This window comes from Panthera tigris, chromosome B1 (assembly GCF_018350195.1).
Source record: "Panthera tigris isolate Pti1 chromosome B1, P.tigris_Pti1_mat1.1, whole genome shotgun sequence".
Classification (NCBI taxonomy): domain Eukaryota; kingdom Metazoa; phylum Chordata; class Mammalia; order Carnivora; family Felidae; genus Panthera; species Panthera tigris.
The window spans coordinates 82,374,684-82,394,157 of NC_056663.1; the positions used below are offsets into that span (position 1 = coordinate 82,374,684).

At 38.5% G+C, this 19,474-nt stretch overlaps 1 pseudogene; it reads left to right on the plus strand.

The window, feature by feature from the left end:
• The first annotated feature begins 9,030 nt into the window (after positions 1-9,030).
• On the plus strand, positions 9,031-9,987 carry LOC102958676 (annotated as a pseudogene).
• Positions 9,988-19,474: the final 9,487 nt, after the last annotated feature.

Below are 19,474 nucleotides of genomic sequence, written 5' to 3' on the forward strand. Positions count from 1 at the left end.
AAGTGATCTCAATTATAGTTCACCTGCCTGGAGTTTAACAGTAAAGAGAGTGACAAGCATAGGGTAGAAACATGCAGAGGAAGGCCAGACATCCAGATGATCTCTGGAGAGTACCTGTCATCTCAAGGACAGGGCAGATCCTGGGGCAGAAATGTCTGACAGACTGCATGAGCCCCTCAGGCGTATGACATAAAGTTTAAACAAAAGGGTCTAATGTCACAACATGTAGTCCTCCCCCCGCCATCACTCACACCAGATGCACCATGACAGCTTTGCCCTAGAAGTGTAGGTAAGGGATGTCTGAGGTTTCATGTCTCCTGTCCTAAGAGACAGGGTATGGCAGGGCCCTGGCCACACGTCACATGCCTTCCCTTGATAGACTATAAGAAGACTGTCGCACATCTGTGTTGCTCAGCAGCATCGTTTGCCTAAATGCATACCATGAACTCCCAAAGTGACAATTTAGAATGTATAAGTTCTAGTGTATTTTGGAAATCTCAGAACATTACTTAACAGTCACACTATACTGGGTCTGTTAGATTTAATGACAAGGAATGTGGTTTGTTACATGTTTAAAAGATTACCAACCTGGGGGTGCCTGGGTGTCTCAGTTGGTTAAACACCCGCCCCTTGACTTTGGCTCAGGTTATGACCTCATAGTTTGTGGGTTCAAGCCTCATGTCAGGCTCTGCATTGACAGTGAGGAACCTGCTTGGGTTTCTCTCTCTCTCCTCTCTCTCTCTGCCCCTCTCCTGCTTGCTCTCTTTCAAAATAAATAAACTTTAAAAATGTTTAAAAATTAAAAAAAAAGATTACAAAGGGGTCCAATAGTAAGAGCTCATTGTGTGTGTGTGTGTGTGTGTGTGTGTGTGTGTGTGTATACAGGTGCACACACGAGCACATGCATATGTGTGGTTAGAAATGGTATTATAGCTAATTTTAGGGTGTTTTTTTTTACATTTGCCTAGCTTTCAAATTTTCTATAATAAGCTGTATTACGTCTTTAAAGAAAAACTGCAATAGAAATCACTAACTTTTTCGAAGTTAAAAAAAAAAATCATGACCACACAGTTGCTAACTCACACTTCTCTAATGGATAAACTATATTAGTCTACATGGGGTTTTACTTACAAATAATAAAAACAGTCCTCTAGATCTATGAGTTCCTAGACTGTGTTGCTTGCCTGTCTAATATGTTCTAGTGACTGCTTAATTGTGGTTTACAGAGAATTGTGACTTCAGTTCAAATTAGAGACAAGAATTTCAGTCCTTCAGGGGGTATCCAAAATGTTCTTCAGTATAGATGGGTTTGGGAATGGAATTTGAGATGATCAGCATGTGCTGAGTGTTTTCTATTTATTTGAGCTTGGCCTTGAACTTATATGACCCTAAGAGTCATTCCTAGATTTGATCTTATGCTCAGGCCAGTCATTTCGCAATAAAGAACATACAATTTCTCAAACCTCCCTCTTTCCAAGTTTTATGACTAGAGTTCAACCTGAGTTCACATTATCAGTTGATGAACATCACTCAGTGGAGCTTATTAACTGGGATTGTTGTCTTATTTTGGGTCTCTTCCAGATGTTTTTGCCAAATGCTATCAGTGCATCATATATTAAAACATGTTATTTCAGCCTCTACTTATGTTACTCACAGGATGTCCTTGACCCTTCTCATGGACTCTTCTCTCCTGAGGGTAGTGTTATTTGTAATGAGATGTGCTCTGAGGAAAGCTAATAAAATAATTTTTAGACCATTTATCAACCGAAGTTGAGTAATTATTTCAAATATTGCCAACGATGTGAAAATAATTTCCATTCTCCGATGAAACATAATATCTTTAAATCAAAAGCAATCCGTTTAATGTAAGTCTTACTTACCCTAAATCAATGCAATTCTTTCTAGGCCTACTAAAGCACAAAAGTGCTTTATATTATAAATTTTCTCAGATCAAAGTAACTCCATCCCTAAGTATTTTGAAATTTAGAAAAGGGAGCACTGAAAAGTGACCAACATCATTTATTCTTACTACAAAGAATAGATGAGATTGTCTGGAACACAGTGACAGCCCACATTTTATCTCCCTAACTCTATTCTTATTTCCTACAACTCCCTCTACCACAAAGCAATCCGAGTAATTTTTCTAAAACTTAAAAAATTAAAATATAAACTACTTCCCAGGACACCTGGGTGGCTCACTTGGTTGAGCGTCCAGCTTTGGCTAAGGTCATGGTCTCATGGTTCGTGAGTTCGAGCCCTGCGTTGGGCTCTGTGCTGACAGCTCAGAGCCTGGAGCCTGTTTCAGATTCTGTGTCTCCCTCTCTCTCTCTGCTCTTCCCCTGCTCATGCTCTGTCTCTCTCTTTCTCTCTCTCTCTCTCTCTCTCTCTCTCTCAAAAATAAATAAATAAACACTAAAAAAATTTTTTTTTAAACCCATAAACTATTTCCCTTATTTAAAAATCTCCATTAGGCTTCCCATTGTACCAGAGCAAAACCCTTACTCTTCAGCATGCTCTTCAAGGATCTCATCGTCCTTAGGCCAGATCTTATCTCTCCCTCCCCTACCCTCTTCAACCCTTTCCTTATTCATAGGCCCCAGCCACTGACCGTTTCTCCTGAAACTCCAACACGCTATGCTTCTTCCTTTCTTGTTCTACCTTTTTTTCCTTTTTGTCTCATATCTTTGCTTGGTTGCCTCCTGCATATCATTCCTGTCTCACACATTCAAAGGTTATTGATGGTTTTACTTTTTGTCTGCTTTGTTTACCACTATATCCCCAAAGCTGGGAATAGTGAGTGGGCAGAAAATACAATGACATTTTGTTGAATGAAATAGGTCTCTCCTGCCTACCCAAAGTAAAGCAGCTGCCTCTCTCCTTCCTCCATTATATTCTATCTCACTTTTTTCCTTTATTTTCTTCATAGCACTCAGTTCCTAGGACTATCCTCTTTATTTGTATAACTGGTTATTGGTAAGTCTCGATTCACCTGGGTAAAAAAACATTCAATCTTTTTTTTTTTAATTTTTTAATGTTTATTTTTGAGAGATAGAGAGTGAAAGAGAGAATGGGGTAGGTGCAAAGAGAGAGGGAGACACAGAATCCAAAGCAGGCTCCAGGCTCTGAGCTGTCAGCACAGAACCCAACATGGGGCTCAAGCTCATGGACAGAGATCATGGTCTGAGCTGAAGTCAGACGCTTAACTGACTGAGCCACCCAGGTGCCCCAAAACATTCAATCTTTTATTCACTTACGCTATATGGAATATACATTTCCTATTACTTCCAGACATCTTGGAAACTTAATAAACTTTCTGGTCTCTTTTGTTATTAAAGCTATTTCAATTTCAAAATGTGAAGTACAAAATTCATTGTACTTAACTGTTCCAGGTTGTGGTTCTCTGCCTGATGGTTGTAGCTGCTAATCTGGCTTACACAAACTGGCCACCAGTGGACTCTGGGAGTCAAAGTACAAAGCTGGATCTCTCAAAGGCATGGGGAATCTCAGAGGATTTTGACATCACATGGGGATTATACCAGCTCTACCTCTTCCATTCTGGCTCAACTCCCATCCCCAACTTCTTGTCCCAAGGCTCTTACTGTTAATGTCACTTTGCTTAGGGAGCAGTCCTTTTATGCCAGATGCCAGTGACATAATTCTTTGGCCACTTTCCACTAGATCTGTTGGATATTCTGGCATCTGTACACACCAAATGGATGGAGTTCAGCTGCTCAAGCGCTGCCCTTCTCTAAGCCCTGTTGTTCCATTCAGGTGTCTCTCCCCTACTCATATAGAAATAGAGCCATATTGGCAAAATGCTGCCCACATAGCCTTCCAACAGTAAGCAAAATGTCAGTCTCTCCTATTTTCTTGCAGACGTCCTCAAACTTTATAAGCTTTTCTTTCAGAGTCCCTTTCCCTTCCCCACTTAGATTCTGGGAATAGAAAGCACCCTTCTTTCCTCCTCCATATGTTCCCTACCAGATCACTGACCAGGAATCCCTGATGAGTTTCTTCCCTCCACATTGTTCACTTTCTATGAACCTGGCCAGTAGAAAGTCGTTCTGTAAAGTCTAAGAAACTCCTGTGAGGTGGCTGGGCCCCAGAAGTGAGCAGCAGTTCAGTGGTTCTCTTTAGAATCAGGTGGTACTCAGTCTTTCTCGTCATGGATACCTATTATGAGAGAATGGGAATATCTCACAACATCTTATAACATTGGCTTCCTTGTTTGTCATAAGCCACTTACAGCCCCACAGGCACCAGGATTTAAGTTTCTTGAGAGCAACGACTGTAGCGGTCCCTATATACCTGGACTAGTGAGTAGAAGAGAGACATCACTCAATAAATAGGTGGTGGAATGACTGACGGGAAAGTTTCAAACCTTTCCCTAGGATGTATAATATTTGTTAGAGCAATTAGCAGATCACATCCCCTAAAAATATTTAACACATTCAATGTTGCTTTTCAAAACGAACTTTTTCAGAACTCATCCTACCTCTGATCAATACACTTCTATTCAAACTTGCAGCCACACTGATAAAAGATGCCAGCTCAGTCCTTGATACATGTTTTACGTAAATCTCTTTTATGCTCAAAGTCCATCTTTAGCAATGAAAACCTCTCACACAACTGATTTCTTACAGAAATGTGTGTTTTCTGCATTGGTGGTTTGATCTTTGTAGACCCTTATGGATTTAACCCATTCTACAACTTAAAAGGTGAACAAAACATGGTTTCCCTTTGCAAAGAAACTTACCTCCCCTATCTTTACCAGCTTTGTTGTGAACACACCATTCTTCCCCTATTCAAAGAAAGCTTCATTTTGACTTTGTTTTAGTTACCCACCCTTCCCCATCATGTACGCTGGTTTCATCATGGTTTAGTGTAATGACTTGCTCTTTGTATCTTCATTCCCTGTGCTTAACCACACCAAGTCACTCTTTATGCTGTGTTTTCAAATAGCCTGTTTCAATTGTCTCCCCAAGTCAATTGCTTTCAAATCAGGGACTGATTCACCTGTCACCACTATACCCATATCACCTCACATGGTAACGGGCATACATTGGGCACTTATAGACACTCACTGTGTAATTGAATGAATAAATGGATTGGTTTATTAAAACTCTAGTGAAATCTTATGAAACATTTACGTTTTACATCAGCTTCTAAAATTAAAGCTTGCAATTACAGAGTGAAAAATGATATTGGTTTTGTTTTTGTTATTATTATTACTGAGAGTAGCATTATTATTTCTACTGTGAGTAGAAAAGCAGTAGATGGGCATAGAAATTACATGAAGAAAAATCTAAAAATGAAGGTCAAAATTCTCTTCCCTAGGAATCCTCCTCCCATAGATGTCTACTTGGTTTCTCCTTCATATCCTTCAAATGTACTCTCAAAAAAGTTTTAAGAGAAGCTCCCCTGATTATCTTTTAAAATAAGCAATCCCTTGCTCCCCACCCCCCACCATGCACACCTTCTAATGGATACAGTGCTACTGGTTGATTACTGCTATTAGCTGTCTCTGGGAATTGCCTTGCACAGAAGAAAGTCACCTCACAAGGTCACACTCCCTTCCCCAGGGACAGCTTGCAACCACTCTTTGGTCATTGCAGGAGCATAAAGACCTGGGCTCCTTTGCCACAATTCAACACTATTCTGAAGGCCCTTCCTGGCTTCCCAGATCCCAGGGTGTTAGTGGAAGCCTAGTTGTGTCTACTTTGTAGCCCAAGTTCTCCCCCCAACCAATCCTACCTCCTCCCGTTCTCTGACAAGTGTTGATCCTTTCAGTAAACTTTCTGCATTTAATCTCCATCCCAGTTTCTGCTTCCTGGACAACCTCCCTTCTTCCACTTTATTTTTCTTCATGGCACTTCTTACACTTCCTGCTCTATCCTATATTCATTACTGACCTATTGGATACTCATTTTCCACTGTATTATGGACCACAACACCCCCCCCCCCATTAAATTGTAAGCTCCATTTCAGCAGATGCTTTGTTTTATTTGCTACTGTGACCACAAAACTTGGAATACTGTAAGCAATAGATTTCAGTGGTAAATATTGAATGAATGAAAATTGGAATTTGCAAAACTATACCCTGGTTAGATAGCCATTGCTCAAAAGGGTTCTTAAACCTCAAATTTCACCATCTACCAGAAATCCAAAATACCTACAGTGGTATACATTAATTAAGATCAGAGCAAAAATTAAGAATATGAAAAGGGCATGCCCTAGCCTAATTAAGACTCCAACATTGAAAGTTAACATTTCCAGGGGCTCCTGAAAGTTAACATTACTGGGTGGCTCAGTAGTTGGTTAAGCATCCGACTTCAGCTCAGGTCATGATCTCATGGTTCATGAGTTTGAGACCCTCATAAGGCTCTGTGCTGACAGCTTTGAGCCTAGAGCCTGCTTTGGATTCTGTATGTCCCTCTCTCTATTCCCTTCCCCTGCTCGCACGCTGTGTGTGTGTGTCTCTCTCTCTCAAAAATAAATAAGCCTTAAAAAATTTTTTAAATTAATATTTCCAGCACTACTTCTGTTATATTTCTATAATTTGGGTAACTTTGGTTGTAATAGCCATCTCAGAATAATGATAGCTAGAATTTGCATAGAGTTCTGTGAGTCATAAAGCACTGCATATATTATTTTCATTTGGTTTGATACTGACAAAAATCATGCAAAGGACACAGAATTGTGAAGTCAGCTTTACTGATGAGAAGATGAAGTCTCTGAGAGTTTAAAGGACTTTTTCAGTGACACAGCTGGTACCTGAGTCAACTCTGGGTTTGCCACTGTCCTTTTTCTCAGGACACTATCCCAAGAACTCCCCACAGAGTCCTCTACAAAGCTAAAGTTGTGCGGTAACACCTATAAGAACAAAATTTGAACAACTCAGTCACCCATTTAAAAGATATCCTGTGTGCAGCTTATTTAAAGTTAGTGTTGATAGTATATTTACGGAAGCAACATTTTGTGGAAATTCTGAGTGATTTGTTTTGTTTCATTTTTTACATCTGTATCTGTGAATTAATGCCATAGATCTTCTGGACAAAAGACACATGCTACTTGCTAATTCTTATACCTCTAAACGTTTATTTGCAATTCTTTGTCCTTCTTTGGAAGAAGATCTGTAGAGATGACCCTTGAACAGCACAGGTTTGAACTGTGTGAGTCCACTTATATGTGGACTTTTTTTTAGAGTACCTTACTATAAATGTATTTTTTTCCTCCTTATCATTTTCTTAATAACGTTTTCTTTTCTTCAGCTTACTTTATTGTAAGAATACAGTATATAATATATATGACACACAAAATATGTGTTAATTGTTTATGTTACCAGTAAGGCTAATAGTCAACAGTAGGCTATTATTAGTAGTTAAGTTTTTGGGGAGTCAAAAATTATATGCAGATTTTCCACTGCATGGCAGGGTCAGCACCCCAACCCTCATGTTGCTCAAGGATCAAGTGTATTTCACCCATCTATAAAATTGACTTGCTTTTGGTTGTTAGTGACTTTCATTCTCTTTTACATATTTTGAACACAGAAATATAAAAAAAATCATATTGGGCACCTGGCTGGATCAGTTGGTAGAGCATCTGACTCTGGATCTTGGTGTTTCAGTTCAAGTTGCCCATTGGGTGTAGAGATTACTTTAAAAAGATGAAATCTTTTTTAAAAATTCATATAAACAAAAGCAAAGAAAATTACATATAGCATCTCCACAAAGAGATCACATTATCACACTAATATTTTTTATATATCCTTCTAATACTATACATATATGATGCTATATGATATATATACATGTAATACTTATTATTTTACTAATTTATTTTCCCTAAATCTTTTTCTGATGATACATAAATGTTGTCTTCTCATTTGAATATCTAGAAATCAATTAGGATTTAAAAATCATTTTAAATTTGTAGATAAGTTCTTACCAACACTGATACACACAATTAATATGATTGCCCACAGCAAATAAGTCAATAATGACCTAAAACTTCCACCTTAAAAATAAGAGGAAAACATCTATGTAGAAAATCCAAAATAATGGACCAAAATATTCCTGGAACTAATAAGCAATTATATCAAGGATGCAGGATACAAGTGTAATATACAAAAGTCAATTGCCTTCCTGTATACCAGCAATGAGCAAGTAGAACTTGAAATTAAAAACACAATACCATTTACATTAGCACCTAAGGAAATTAAATACTTAGGTGTAATTCTAACAAAATAAGTATAAGATCTATATAAGAAAAACTATTAAACTCTGATGAATGAAATGTAAGAACTAAGTAAATGGAGAGATATGCCACATTTATGAATAAGAAGACACTATATTGTCAAGATGACAGTTCCTCCCAACTTGATCTAAAGATTCACTGTAATCCTAATAAAATTTCAGCAAGTTATTTTGTGGATAATGACAAACTGATTCTAAAGTTTGTATGGAGAGGCAAAGACCAAGAACAGCTGACACAATATTGCAGGAGAAGAAAAGGTTGGAGGACTGACAGTACCAGATCTCAGGACTTACTATAAAACTATAGTAGCCAATCCAGTGTAGTATTGGTGAAAGAATAGACACATAGGTCAATGGTGCAGAATAAGTGGCCTAGAAATAGACCCACATAAATATAGTCAACTGATCTTTGGCAAAAGAGCAACGGGAGTATGATGGAAAAAAAAGATAGTCTTTTTAACAAATGGTGCTCAAACAACTGGACATACTACATGCAAAACAAAATCTGGACACAGAACTTAAACCTGTCACAAAAATTAACTCAAAATAAATCATAGACATAAATGTAAAATGCGAATCAATAAAACCCTTAGAAAACCTAAATGAACTTGGGTATGGTGATGACTTCATAGGTAAAACACCATAGGCATAAACCATGAAAAAAATTATTGATAAGCTGGGCTTCACTAAAATTAAAAATTTCTGCTCTGGAGGAGCTGTTCAGGGGCACCACCAGGAGCTGCCACATCCAAGACCGGGAGCCGCTGCCATCAGGGCCATGGTGTCAGCAATCAACACTGTAGACGCCTCTTACTAGGACATGATTCACGATGCCCAAATGGATCACTATGGCACCTGCCTGGCAACCTGTTCATCAGACAGGTCCATCAGAATCTTCAGTGTGCACAATGGAGGGCAGATCCTCATTGGTGACCTCAGGGGTCATGAGGATCCTGTGTGGAAAGTGGCCTGGGACCACTCTCTGTATGTCAACATCCTGGCATGCTGCTCCTTTGACCAAAAAATCCTTATCAAGAAAGAAGAGAATGGCATCTGGGAGAAGACGGACGGACAAGCATACAGGATACGACTTCTCAGTAAATTCTGTGTGCTGGGCCCTTCCATGACTATGCCCTATATCAACTCAGATGGGGCCATATCCCTGCTGTCGTACACGGGAGATGACCAGTAGGAAGTGAAAAAGATCAACAACGCTCACATTATTGGCCGCAATGCAGTCAGTTGACCCCCTCCTTTTGAACCTGGAAGCCTCATAGTCCAGCTATCGGTGCAGAAGCCCAACTGCATTAAGAAGTTTGCGTCAAGTGGCTGTGACAACCTCATCAAGCTGTGGAAGGAAGAGGAGACCAGCCAACAGAAGAAACAGAAGCTACAAGTGCACAGTGACTGGGTTCGAGATGTGGCCTGGGCCCTCTCCATTAGCCTGCCCACCAGCACCATCACCAGCAGCTCCCAGGATGGTCATATGTTCATTTGGACCCATGACGATGCCTCAGGCAATATGTGGTTGCTCAAACTGCTGCATAAATTCAATGATGTGTGGCATGTGAGCTGGTCCATCATGGCCAACATCCTGCCTTTCTCAGGCAGAAATAATAAGGAGGCCCTGTGGAAGGAGTCCATCAATGGGCAGTGGGTGTGCACCAGTGATGTCAACAAGGGCCAGGATTCTGTGCCTGCTTCCATCACAGCGGACGAGCAGAATGAGTAGTGACAAGACAGGTGAGGCCCACTGCTGTCTCCAGGACTTCTTCTTCTGGACCAACTGACCAAACAGCCCAGAGGAATAGCTCCAACAAGATTACTTTCCCAGAAGCAGCTACAAATGCAGCCAGATTGATTATGTGCTTTAACACAGTTTGAAATGGTTTGTAATTTACTGTCCTGCAGAAAGAGTTCATGTGATGAGGAAAAAGCTACAATGACCTTCAAATCTACTATTTTAAAATATGTTTTGCCATTTTTACGTACCTTTTAGGTTCAGACATTATTGGGGGGGAAGGGGTTGTTTCCAAAATAGTTAAATCAACTCATATTGCTCATAAAAAAAATCTGCTCTGAAAAAGACAATGTCGAGAGAATGAGAAGACACGTCACAGACTGGGAGAAAAATATTTGCAAAAGATGCATCTGATAAAGGACGATATTCAAAATGTACAAAGAACCCTTAAAGTCAACAGTAAGAGTACAAACAACCCAACTAAAAAATGGGCCAGAGACCTTACCAGACACTTCATCGAAGTATATATATTTTATAGATAAAATATATATATATTTTAGAATGGCAAAATCCAGAAAACTGACAACACCACATGCTGGCAAGGATGTAGAGCTGGTAGAAATGCAAAAAAGATACAACCATTTTGGGAGAGTTTGGCAGTTTCTTATAAAACATTAAACACATATATATTCTGACCCTCTGATCCAGTAATCACACTGCTTGGTAGTTATCCAAAGGTGTTGAAAACTTATATCCACACAAAAAACCTATACATGGACGTTTACAGCAGCTTTGTTTACACTTTCCAATACTTAGAAGCAACCAATATGTCTTTCACTAGGTGAATGGATAAAAAACTGTGGTATATCCACACAACGGAATATTATTTGGCACTAAAAACGAATACACTATCAATCCATGAAAAAACATAGAGGAAACTTAAATGCATATTACAAAATGAAAGGAGCCCATCTGAAAAGTCTACATACTGTATGATTCCAACTACATGACATTCTGGAAAAAGCAAAAATATGGAGGCAGTAAAAAGATCAGTGGTTACCAGGGTTGGGTGAGGAGAGATGAATAAATAGGTGGAGCACAGAGGATTTCTAGGGTATAAAAATACTCTGTATGATACTATATAATGATAGCTATGTGTCATTATACATTTGTCCAAACCCATGGACTGTCCAACACCAACAGTGAACCCTGATGTAAACCCTGGACTTCAGGTGATTATGATACATCAATGTAGGTTCATCAATTGTAACAAAGGTACCACTCTGTTGGAAGATGTTGATAAGGGACAAGGCTATGCATTGCGGGGGCAGAGGAAATCTCTATACTTTCCTTTTAATTATTCTGTGAACCTAAAAGTGCTTTAAAAAAAAATCTTAAGTCTATTTTAAATACTGAGAACAAACTGAGGACTGATGGGGGATGGGGGGGAGGGAAAGTGGGTGATGGGCATTGAGGAGGGCACCTGTTGGGATGAGCACTGGGTGTTGTATGGAAACCAATTTGACAATAAATTATATATAAAAAATTTTTTTTAAATCTTAAGTCTAAATAAACAAATGGAAAGGAAAATATGCCTTTAATTTTTTTGTATACCTTATTTCTGTCAACCAGTAAACCAGCAAGCATACAAGAGACTATCCAAGGCTTGTGTTGGCCTATCTCAGACTGCTCAGGCTGCCATAACAAAATGTCACAGACTACAGGATTTAAACAACAGAAATTTATTTTTTTCACAGTTTTCGAGGCTGGAAAGTTCAAGATCAATTTCCAACAGTGTTTAGCTCCTGGGGAGAACTCACTTCCTGACTTATAGATAATTGCCTTCTTTCTGTGTCCCCATATGGTAAAAACAGAAAGCAACCTCTATGGTATCTCTTCTTATAAGAATACTAATCCTATCACATCAAGGTCACACTCTTATGATCTCATTTAACCTTAATTACTTCCATTTCTAAATACAGTCACATAAGGAGTTATAGCTTCCACATATAAATTTGTTATGGACATTCAGTCCATAACATGGCCCAAGCCTAAAATGAAGAATGTATTTAAATAATACACTCTCAAAGAAAGATTTTGGAAGCAACTGAATATGACAGCTCTTTGTGTCCCAAATCCTCTCTGGGCAAGGCACACCACTATCTGGATAGTAGCCAAGGTGTCATATAAGTCTACACATTGCTACTGTCAGTAGGTCACTTTACCTAAGTCTCTGTTCCCCTATGTGAAACTAAGAATAATATTTACATTGAAGGACTAGGGTAAGGGTTAAGCAAAATTGTGAATATGACTGCCAACTATAGCATTTCCATATAAACTCAATAAACGTTAGTAGAAATAAAGGAATAACAAACTGTTTCAGCTCACCTCAAGGATTATTCAGCAGCTTAGATTAGCTAAGGTCCATCGAGGTATGCTCCCAGAGTGCTAACCCAGCACCAAGGAAAGATCTGGGTTTACTCCACAAGCTATAAACATATATATTAAATACCTGCTTACCCTCTGCCAGGTTCTGTATCAGGCTCAAGGTTTTCTATAGCGTATTAGCCTAGGTAATATACATTCCTAGGTAGAAATGATCAGATTTAAGGTGTTTAATTAACTATAGCTAACCTATAATTAGATAAGCACATCAGAGGGCAGTGCCTACTGGTCACAGTCTTTGAGGGCCTTGGAGTTACAAGTCACTTTTTCTAAGAAGTGAGTCACTCTCTTTGATGATTATTAAACCCAATGACAATGACTACACCTCCTGAGCACATCTCAGTATTAGAGCTCATTGGCTTTCTGAGTCCTCTGGCTTGTTGCTCATCCCCAGGGAAGATACCCTGTGGTAACCATGAGGAGACTTGAAATACCCCTTTATCATACCAATAGCAGTGTCACAAAAAATTGCAGTTTTCCATGGAGCACTGCTACTGCCAGTAACAGACCCTGAGTTAGATCCACCCCTCATGTTACTTCCTTTGTGTCTCACAACTCCATGAAGCCAGTATATTTATTATTCCCATTCTACCAATGGGTGGGGGGGGGGGGGGGCAGTGGGGGAGAGGCTTCAAAAGGGACTTGGCCTGAAAGAGGGGACCTAGACCCGCTGACTCCATTTTGTTCTGTGTCCTCCATCTTGAGTGACTATGTCCCCGACATGGCCCCTTTCCAGGAAAACCACAGAAAGAAATTCCCACTCAAACCTCAGACCACGCCTCCTCCCTTGAGTAACTTCCCGCTCACCTGTTCAAACTTCCCGTTCAAGCCACGTCTGGCAACCTGCACCACGGGACTCTGACCCTTCCCCAGCCAATCGGCTAAGGCCACGACCATTACCCCACCAACTGCCCCTAGATCCCTATAAAACCTTTGTGCCTTTGAAACTCGCTCTCTCTCCCGCATCTCACTGCTGCATCGGTACAGGTAGGGGATTGAGCTCCAGCTAGCTCGAATAAAGTCTCTTTGCTTTTGCATCAGACTCAGCTCCCTGGTGGTCTTTGGGGATCACGAATTCTGGGCATAACAGGCCAAATAAAAATATAAGGGGCTGCGTAAAGTTTCAACCTGCAATCTAACTCCAAAATCCATGCATGAGTCTATCACAGGCTGGTTGATGAGGGGCAAACTAAAATCAAGGAAGACTGGCAATTTAGAATTCTAAATTGCTGGCAAAGGCATTTCTCATTTCACTTTCAGTAAAGGCTTACAGCTAATATGACACATACAATCCAACTTCGTATCAGGACCCTGACAAGAATGACACAAAATGACTATTAGAGGCCAAGTGTGCAAGAAAATGAGAATAATCAACTTTTCAGAGCTATTTATTTTCACCCAGAGATAGAAAATGATATTAAACTCTTATTTATATCCGGTAAGGAATCATACCTATTGTCGAACTCTGCATCTGATTATTACCATGGCACTGAGCAATACACTTCGGTGTAAACAAAATAATTCTGAGCTTGATTAAAAAAAAAAAAAAAACGTTTTTTAAAAACTACCTATGAAGGGGAAATCATAATTCTCCTTTGGTCTTTTTTTTCCTGATGGGTGAGCATTTTTCCATTTTTCGAAGACATCGAAGTAAATTCTACAAGGCTTAACTTGCTCACGTGACTTTTGGTATATCTTTTAGCGCTGCCGAAGGGATGTCGGACAAAACATATCTCCTTCACTGTGGTATGAGTCAAACTTGAAACGCCAGGCTTGAAAAAGAAGGCAGAATTTTGCTTTGTATACTGAAAACAGTCCATATTTTTCTCTCAGGAATGTAAAAACTTTGGAGGTGAAAAATAATTGAGAGAAAGGAGTAAAGGAAAAATACTTTTTTTGATCGTATGTAAACATCTAAAAGCAAATTCTCTCCTGAAATCTCAGTAATACAAGTAAATTAGTATGCTAGTAGCAAGCTCTTCCTCTCTAATACAGAGTCTATTTACTGCTCATTCGTTTCCATAAAGCTCCCCCAAGGTGGTAGAACATGAAGAAAATTGTTTGGAAAAATAGATAACTTTAGAAGTGCTTTTCAAATATCCCTCTGCCACCAAAATTTTAAATGGATCTGTTTACCTACCCTGGCCAAAGCCAAAGTGATGAATATCACCATTCTCCCTTCTAGTGATTGTCACAGACTTCTACAGCTTTTATTTTTTACCCAAGAAGTCATAATTCATCTGCCTGAAAGAAATATATTCAGCTATCTCAAAGGCACCAAAAAATGATCCTAAAGTTGATTTTTTTAAGATAAAGTTTATTGATTTTTTTTCCTACTAGAACGTGTTCTTCTGGACACATCCTATGCCAATTTACTTGAATTGCTGATATTTCAGGATAGGATTTGTTTTTAGATGTTGACATATAATCAACAAAAGCATTTTTCCTTTACCCTTTTTTCTCAGATGTTTATTTTTCACCTTTAAAACTTTTTCATTCCCAAGAGAAAAACATGGACAATTTTTAGTACACAGCAAAATTCTGTCGATCTTTATATCCTTTATTTTTTTTAATTTTTAAAAATTTATTTATTTATTTTGAGAGAGACAGAGACAATGTGAGTAAGAAAGGGGCAGAGAGACAGGGAGAGAGAGAGAGAATCTGAAGCAGGCTCCACACCATCAGTGCACAGCCCTATGTGAGGCTCAAACTCCTAAAACCTTGAGATCATGACCTGAGTCAAAAACTGAGAGTTGGGCACTTAACCGACTGAGGCACCCAGGAGCCTCATATCTTCATATCCTTTAGATCTTGGGTTGATACATACATAAAACAATAGATTTGTTCACATATTTTAAGAAAATGTATAGCCTGAAAGAAACAAAGCAAAGAGAGGATATAGGAATAAACAGGATGGAGTGAATTTTATGCATAAGTATAGATGTCATCTAAAGGAATAGATGTTTCAAAACCCATGTCCTTGCCCTTCTCCATGACTTCTGCCAGTTGTGTCTCACGGCCATTTTCTACCCAATATAACCCAACAAGGCAGCATTTATCATTAACACAAAGTGTGTGCCAGGGTGCATTCCTAATGCCAGCTAGAAAAGGGGATCTGGACTTACCTGTCTTTGTTCAGCACAGTTATAGACCCGAATCTCTCTGAAACTTCAGTTTTGTGAGCAACTAAATCCTGGCTAAGATTTATGTTTCTGCAATCTTTAACATACCTGTTTCTCACTTTAATCGCAAACTCTGATTGGATTGGATGTTATAAACTTAATTCTTTAAGACTTATAGTGTCTTAAACTTTCTTTAATTAGACTTTCAAATCCTAAAGAGACCCGAAGATAATTACTTTTTAAATCTTTATAACTCTACTCATATCCATGTGCAAATAGATGCTCTGTTATCAAGAAGTGACTAAATAAATGCCCAGTAGGTGTCAACCAATCTTTTGAACCGGGAAAGGAAAGCTCCAGAGTGATTAGCTTGAGTGACAAGCTGTCTAATTTATCTGCTGAGCAAAATGTATTCATTTGCCAGGAATAATAGTAACACAAAAATAAAAAGGCCATGCAAGTGCCAAGTAATTTAGCATGGTAATGGAATTACCTCAGGGTGCTGTGGGGGGTCTAGGTTTTAGTACAACACCGATAGGAAATTGATTTGAATTATCTAGATGATCACGCCTTTTCTTTACATGTCTTATACTACCAATTTGAAATATTCTGGTCTTCTTTACTATTTTTTTCTAGGATTAGGCCAGCTAGAGGGCAGATGCTTTTACTTTTACATATGTAGTCTGTCAGTGTACAGAAATGTTCTTGTCTTCCAGAGACACATAAATAACATAAAATGCCACCGTTCCCCTGTGTTGTAGAAGTACCTTAAATATTTGATTGATAGGGATTCAAACTGTCAGTCAGACTATAAAGACTCTACTATCTGCCAATATTCTAAACAGAAATTGCAAAATATGTTGTGATGGAGACAAAAAAACAAAACAAAACCAGAAGAACAGGGGCCTAGTTTATAAAAGAACAGTGATTGACTAAACCCTGTTTTTATGTCCTTCATTCTCTAGGACTTACGGTACTTTGGTGGGTGGAGACACTGACACAGACATGAGTTCTTTATGGAAAGCAGCTCTAAGGAACACATATCCCTTAAAAAGGCAACAATAGCCTAGTGTCCAAGTGGCCCCAATTAAAAATAATACTTATTCACACTTTTTATTCTAACAGACCTCCTACCGTCCCACGCTCCCAATTACCCCCACCTCATAAAAGGACAGTCCATCATGAGGTGTTATGTACTTATGGGATACTTCTTTTCTTTTAATTCTATTTAGATTTATAAAGATTTGTGTAGAAGTGCTTGTGAAAATAGAATATGGAGTTGGCCCAACTCCCAAGTATTAGAAGCTTTGGGATAAAATTTTTCTAATTGAATGTCAGAACTGTGGCAACAAAACTCTGCTTGCAAGAACAGATAAGGTCCAACAGATCACAGATCAGGTTAAGTGAGAAAAAAAATTAGATGATTACTATGTCATGCTCCCTGCCCTGAAGAAATAAATCTGAGATTTGGGTCTTCTTAAAGTCATGAAACTAAACTGCAGAAATCCATCTTCTCCTTTTTACCCTTCTATGGTTTACAGAAAAACAAAAAACAAACAAACACACAAACAAAACCACTCTCATCTGCAAAAAATCTCTAGTGCCAGGGTCTGGAACTCACAGGTCCTGATATTCTCACATGTAGGCACATCACTTTGTCAGGCACCCAATAGAGTCCTTTGCTTGCTTTACTTACAAAGAAGATTCTACAGTAATGCCTGGGTGGCTCAGCCAGTTGAGTGTCTGACTTTGGCTCTGGTCATGATCTCACTGTTCATAGGTTTGAGCCCCGCATCAGGTTATGTGCTGACAGCTCGGAGTCTGGAGCCTGCATCATGGATTTTGCATCTCCCTCTGTCTTTGCCCCTCCCCTGCTTGTGCTTTGTCTCTCTCTCTCTCTCTCTCTCTTTTTCTCTCTCTTTCTCTTTCTCAAAAATAAATAGACATTAAGAAATTTAAAAAAGAAAAGAACAAAGATAACAGTCTCTGCAGATAGCATTAATTGTATATTTTCCAGCTAACTCAGGGATCACCTCCAACTGTGATTAACAGCAAAAATGAGAAAAGCATTTTCTTGTATTTTGCTACCGTGATGATGGCAAATGTTACTTTTGAAGCAAAAAACTAAGTTGGAAAAGTTAGTGAGATCCTAAAGAGTGAAATAAAGACAATACAAATAGAATATGCCATGTTGAGGTCAAGCAAAGTGAGCTGTATTATCATGAATGAAACAATACTAAAGTAATATTGTAAATTAGTCCAGTTAACGCTATGCTCTGGGTAAGAAATTCTGTAAAGATGAAACCGAGTATATCTTTCTCAAAATCCATTTGCTTCATAATCTAATTGTTCAGTTTTTATAATAAATCCAAAGAATTGTTCTAATTTAATGAAAATTCAGAGGAAGAATGTTGACAGAAAAATCACAAAAAGAAGGAATACAATTAGGCCTGAACACATGGAAAAAATATTCCATTTCCTTTTGAGTCCAAACTTTCTTGAGACTCTTGGAGAAATGTATCTCCAGGCTCGCCTGACCAGTAAGTCCAGTGTGAATGTGTCCTGAGATTTTTTACAATTACAGTCTATCCAACTGTTTGGAAAACAAACAAATAAATAAATAGGAATTTATTTATTAAGTTCTGGAACATCCATAAAATGAAATAGTCTGCCACTGTTAAAGGTTATCTCAGAGAAGTGTATTTATTATAAAAGAAATATTCAAGATTAAAGTAGAGAATTTCACATAACTGTTTTATGAGTCATATTGGATATGCCCTCTTTGATTTGAGTGATATTCCATGGCCCTAAATAAAGTCATGGTAATTTCATCTTTGTAAAAAAAAAAAAAAAAATAGTCTTTATGCTATAGAAACTTCTCCTCCCCAGCACCAGCCTCCCCGGAGTCTCCAGAGTAAGTGAGGTGTGGACAGAGGTAAGTGAGCCTGTGAGCTAGAGGAGCAGAATCTGCCAAAGTGAAAATAGGATGACAAAGACGTGAGGTTTCAAATGCCCAGAGCATCAAAATAGCTGTGTGTAAACTAGGTAACATCGTGCCCGTATTTGATTTTATTTGCAAAACTTACATCGTTTGTAAATGTCAAGGATGAGATTGTGAGGAAGCAGATCCCTCAAAGACTGCTGACGGAAGATGAGAGTAGAATAGGGAAGTCACCTCAGTAGTAGCACACTTGAAAATATTCTAATCTAGGAACCCACAGTTTACGTTTTAGATACCTATCCTTTAAAAATTAATCCAAAACACTCAGATAGATATCTACATTAAAAAAAAAAACCCACTCAGGATTTTATACACAGAAAAAACTTCATTTCAATCTTTTTTATTTATTTATTGACATATTTGCTAATTTCAAAACTTGGAAATGGTTAACAGGGAATGGATAAATAAAACGTGGTACATTTTTATGATAGAACATTATATGCAATTAAGAGAAGTAAGATAGATTTATATCATAGATGTATCACGTGTAAAATGTATCATGGAGTGGACAAAGCCAACAATGAAAAGATACATATATATATGTATATATATATGTATATATATATACATATATATATAATATTCTATTAGAATAAGAAATACATAGGATTAGAGCAAAATCAGAAGCAGCTACTATGGACATCTTGGTTGGGGGAAGGGGGTGTCTCATGGAGGTATCTCCTAAAGTTACAAGTAACCCACCTACTGAGCAGTAGGAGCACAGTACCTGGACACCCAGGTATTTTGGGGATGTGCCCTACTTCGTATAAGACAAGAATGTTTTATTTTTTAAACTGTAGTAGGGGAGCTTGAAGTCCCATCTTTTTGGCAATCTCAGTGCCTCTATCTCTGAACCAGGCACCGAAAAGAAAAGTATCACCTGCTTTCACCTTTCTCTTCTTGTCCCCCA